We start from the raw sequence: 5,292 nt of genomic DNA, 5'->3' as shown, positions 1-5,292 counted from the left end.
GACCGGGGCTGGACCCAGCTTGCTCACCTCTGGGGCCACAGCATAGGAAGGAGGCAGATACTCTAGAGCTGTGAGTACCAGTGACAGCCCCAGGCTGGTTAGGAAAGGAATCCCTTCCTGCTCCTCCTTAGGGGTCATAGGGCGCCCTCCTCCTCTCCCTTGATTGAAGGAATGGGGCTGGTTTAGCACCTCGTGGAGTTTGGGCCTCTGCCCCAAATGTTACTGAACAACTTGGTGTTGGTTGATACTTAGTGACACGTTTACTTTATTGAAGTCAAAGTATGACAAGTTTACAGTATTAACTTTCAGTGGGTTCCTGTGGTACCAAGGCTCTGTGGACATGTCTGGCAAATTAGACCCTTATGCCGCCTTCAACTCCTTAAAAAAAAAGAAAAAAGAAAAAAGAAAAGAAAGCTTATTTTCAGATTTCAAAGAAAATGCATGAGATTATTTAACAGGCTTTCATGTTTAAATAATATTTGCAGATGGAATGTTTTGAGAGGCAGGAAAAGAAATTGTAAAGTTGTTCGTTCGTTCATTCATTCATTCATTCATTGTATTAAGTGTCTTTTAGATGGGCTCTCTAGACCGATACAGAACTAGGGATCTTACTTCAAGAAAGAAAATGTTGCAGGAGCAGACAAGTAATGCACTTCTTGGGAATTCTTCCAGCTCTTAGGTGATGGATTAGGTCTGCTCTTTCGATAAATGGCTCTTGAGCACCTGAAATGTGTCTTGTCCATACTGAGATGTTCCATAATTTTACCAAAAACATTGGATTCCAAGGAGTTAGCATGAAAAAAAAAACCCACAAAATATATCACTGATAATTTTTAATATTGACTGTATGTCCAAATGGTAATATTCAAATTACAATTGGTTAAATAAAATGTATCACTGGGCTGGGGCTGTAGCTCCGTGGTAGAGCGCTTGCCTAGCATGAATGAGGCACTGGGTTTGACCCTCTGCACCATATGAAAACAAACAAATAAAATAAAGGCATTCTGTCCATCTACACTACAAAATATATATCTGATGGACGTGGTGGTGATTATCTGTAATCCTAGTGGCTCAGGAGGCTAAGTCAGGAGGATTGCAAGTTCAAAGCCAGCCTCAGCAACTTAGCGAGGCTCTGTCTCAAAAAAAAAAAAATGCTGGAGATGTGGCTAAGTGCCCCTGGGTTCAATCCCCAGTATAAATAAATAAATAAGTCAGTAAAATTAATTTTAGGGCTGGGGCTATACAGCTCAATGGTACTTACCTAGCATGAATGAGGCCCTGGGTTCCATTCTCAGCAGCGTGTATATGTGCACACACACACACACACACACACGAGACACACAGACACACACAAATTAATTTCTCCTGGGTACTCTTTACTTTTAACGTGAGTACTACCAATCTTAAAACCTTGTACACTTGTACGGTAAACCCCTGGTATCCATGGGTTCTATATCTTCATAATTAACCATCTGTAGATCAAAATATTCAGAAAAAATAAAATTGTGTCTGTACTGAACACATTCAGACTTTTTTCTTGTCATTATTCCCTAAACAATATGTTGTAAGAGTTACCGACATCGCACTTACATTGTATTATGTACATCTAGAGATTATTTGAAGTCAAGAGAGCTGAGTTCACAATTTACAGGCAAATAATATGCCATTTTCTAGGGGATTTAACCAGCTGAGGATTTGGGGACCTGAGGGGTCCTGGAATCGATCTCCCTCAGAGTTGAGGGGTGGGTCAGACGCTCAGAATTCATTTCCATCTTCAACTTTCTGTGGAAACTTTAAAAAGTCTTTATATATTTAACGGAGACACAATGGCTCTATACAAGGGAGATTTGAAGAGTTTCTCAATTTAGGGAAATTTTGTGGCAAAGCTGGGATTTTGTTCTCCCAGAAGATAAACTTTAAACAAGGGCACACGGGTATGGGAATGGAAGATGGAGGCTGTGGGGTTGTAGGTCAGATAATGCCATCTAGTCTCTGTTGGAAGGTCCGTGCTAAACTGGCACTGTGTCAGGTTCCTTCGGCCAATTAGAGCAAGAGTTGAGGGAAAAACAAAACAAAAAGAAAAAACACTTCTAAATGCAGTGTCCTGACTTACAGGAGCCCCAGGGACCGAGTTCCTAAAGCCTCAAGGAGCAAGTCCAGATGAGAGCATTTTAACTCAGATTCATAATTAAAAATGGAATTCCACGAGTATAATGTCCACGAGTTTCTTTGAGCCCGGAGCTCACCAGCTTTTAGGGAATGTGTTAAAAAAGTAAAATTATATTAAACTCAGAGAAATGCTCATCACGGTAGCCAGAGGCTCCTCTCCCCCTAAGTGGATTGAGCTGGAACTGAATGACAGCCTCTCAGTCTCAGGGTTGTCTGCCCACCAAGAGCCACATGGCAGACAGGCCCTCGGACGGTTATGCAAGGTGTGATCCACAGAACTGTAAGGACTCTGTGTAGGGTGCTGGGGGGTCCCCAGGCTGGAGTAGGGGCGTCCTGTAGGGGAAACAGTCCCTTCTCCCTCGATTCTCATTTTGCAGTCATTGATCTAGACACGGGATTATTTAAGCACATTAGATGACCTTTGGGATCTGATTTGAAATCTACAAAAATGAGGAAGTTGACCATTGAGACGAAAATGCAATATCATACTTTAACCTTGTGTCACATTCAAGGGACTTTCTAGAAAAGAGTTTGGGGTAAGATCCTCCAAAGCTGAGTTTCCTTTTGTGAAGGATTTTAGTCAGTTGGTTGCTTTTTCTAGTAAATACTGACATACCAGGTGATTTCATTTCATTTTTCGGATATACATTATCCAGCAAGGAGAACTCTGACCACTATTTTCTCTGTTCAATATAAAGATGCTATTCATAGAATTCACCTGTGGCACCACAATCCCATTTCAATGTATTCCCTGCTCACCTGTATAGTACAGTAGGAATTTGAGCTAATTTACAGTAGGTGCTTATCTATTATACCTCTACAATTAAAAAAACAAAGGCAATTTAAGCAAATTTATTTACCACATGTTTGGAGCAGAACACCATTGATAGTCCTGGGGCTCGGTGGGGTAGGAGAAAAAAGAACAAAATAGTTTTTTTTTTGTTGTTTTTTTTTAATCCAGGGGGAATTTTATGCTTAAATATGGGCTTTTTAGATAAATACAAGGCAGAGAGGATAATGAGTATCACATTGCCTTTTCCTTTGGTCAAAACTATTTTTTAAAAATTTATAGTGGGGCTCGGGAGATAGCTCAGTTGGTAGAGTGCTTGCCTCCCATGCACAAGGCCCTGGGTTCAATCCCCAACACCACAAAAAAAAAGAAAGAAAGAAAAAAGGTGAATATTGAGGCTGAGTGCAGTGGCACATACCTGTAATCCCAGTGGCTCAGGAAGCTGAGGCAGGAGGATCGTGAGTTCAAAGCCAGCCTCAGCAAAAGCGAGATGCTTAGCAACTCCGTGAGACCCTGTCTGTAAATAAAACACAAACTAGGGCTGGGGATGTGGCTCAGTGGTCAAGTGCCCCTGAGTTTAATCCCCGGTACCCCCGACAAAAGTCAGTAAATAAATAATTTAAAATTTATAAACAATAGAAATAGGTTGCTCATGGTTCCTCATGAAGACTAGGAAGTTCAAAATCAAGAAGCCAGGAGATTTAGCGTCAGGTGATGATCGGATTCTCATAAGTCTGCTTCTGTACATATCCTCTGTGGAAAGAGAAGGGACAAGAGGGTTCCCTCCAGCCTCTTTTTAAAAATTTCTATTATGTAGATGTGTGTATATATGGACACGTGTGCTTGTGTGTGTGGTTTTATTTCTTATCTTCGCAGTAGTAGAGATAGAACCCAGGGTCTCACCTTGCCGGGCAAGCACTCTACCACTATGCTGTACCCCCTGAACCCCTTCATTTTTTTTAAGATACATAAATGTCACAACTATTTTTAGTCTCGACTGATTCAGCAGTTGAGGCATCCTGAGATCCCACTAGGTCCCCCTGAGATCCCACTGGTTTCCCCCTTTCCTTTGCTGCTAAATATTCCGATGTGTGGCTACACTTTTTATCTCTTGGCCTTTCCTCTAGTAGTCACTCAGCACAGTTTAGTCAGCCCATCAACAGTTACTCCCTCGAGGTTTCTCCAATAGTCCAGGCAATGGAGTCAGACAGTTGGGTGAAGCCTCACTTGCAAGCTGTGTGACCCTGGGCAAGTTCTCCCCGTCTTCCTAAACCTCATCTGTTAAACAGGCATAAAAGTGGTGCCAAGTCCCAGCGCTGGGTGAGGATTAAAAGAGATTATGCACATAATGCCCTTAGCCCAGAGCCTGGCATTCTGTAAATCGTGACTACATTTATTATCTCTTTCCTGCCAACCGCACCCTGGCTTCGTACACAGCACCGTGCCAGGAAGGTGATTCCAGAAGCCTGAGCATCTCTGGGAGCCGCTGAGAGCCCTGCCCCACCCTCAGACCCACACAATCAGAATCTCTGGGGATGGACCTCAGCCATCTGTGCTGATGACAGGTTCTCAAGGCCAAGGGTAAGAAGCATCATCCACAGATCCCGGCTTCCTCCCACCTCCCGGAGATTCTGCACATGGGCACACACCTGACTCTCTCCTTCTGCCCCACCTCATTCCTGGGAACAGTCTGGCTCAGGTGTGGGAAGAAACTGAGGTGGATTCTGGGAAACGGCTGTTGACTCAGGACTTCCGGATGGGTAGACCCGGGTGTGGAGGGCACTTGGCCCGGCCCTGCCCTCAACACAGCTGACAGGAAGGAGAACTGAAAGAGGATTAGGCAGGCCCTAGCGGGGAGGGAGGCGGGCCTGAATCCCTTGCAGGAAGGTGAGGCCTCTCAGCCCTCAGGATGCAATTCACCAACTAGAGCTCCACTGGGTGCTCCTGGGGAGGAGCAGGGAACTGCCCTCCCCCTCACACCCCCAGTCTCCCACAGTGGCCTTGAGCAATGCCTGTGTCCCACCTGCTGTACCTGGCTTCCTCCATGGCTGTACCAGAAAGACCCCCCCCCCCTGCTCCTGTCATCCCATCATTCCAACTAATGTCATCCCCAACCTTGATCTCCACCCATTTTAGTCATAGCCAAGGGAGTCACGGCTTTGCCAAACTTGGGAAGTCCTGAGCTCCCTCAGGCCAGGGTTTTACTCATCCCCTTGCAGCTGGGCCCTGTCTGGAGGTGGGGGCTACAACTTGGGACCAGGTAGACCTGCCCACATCTAGCATCCCCGACTCCAGGTCCCTGGGACCCTGATAATGGGCCCCAGACTGATTTC

General features: G+C 44.9%; 1 long non-coding RNA gene across 1 annotated transcript; it reads right to left on the bottom strand.

The window, feature by feature from the left end:
* Positions 1-248: 248 nt before the first annotated feature.
* LOC131424513 (uncharacterized) lies at positions 249-4,737 on the bottom strand. The gene is made up of 3 exons (XR_009227677.1): positions 4,609-4,737; positions 3,378-3,476; positions 249-378 (listed from the first exon to the last, which is right to left on the bottom strand). It is a non-coding gene; the product is annotated as an uncharacterized LOC131424513 (long non-coding RNA).
* Between the last annotated feature and the right edge of the window lie 555 nt (positions 4,738-5,292).

Source organism: Marmota monax, unplaced genomic scaffold, assembly GCF_021218885.2.
Source record: "Marmota monax isolate L192 unplaced genomic scaffold, Marmota_monax_Labrador192_F-V1.1 WCK01_AAM20220418_F8-fsc00029, whole genome shotgun sequence".
Taxonomy (NCBI): Eukaryota; Metazoa; Chordata; class Mammalia; order Rodentia; family Sciuridae; genus Marmota; species Marmota monax.
This window is presented reverse-complemented; position numbering and strand designations above follow the sequence as displayed.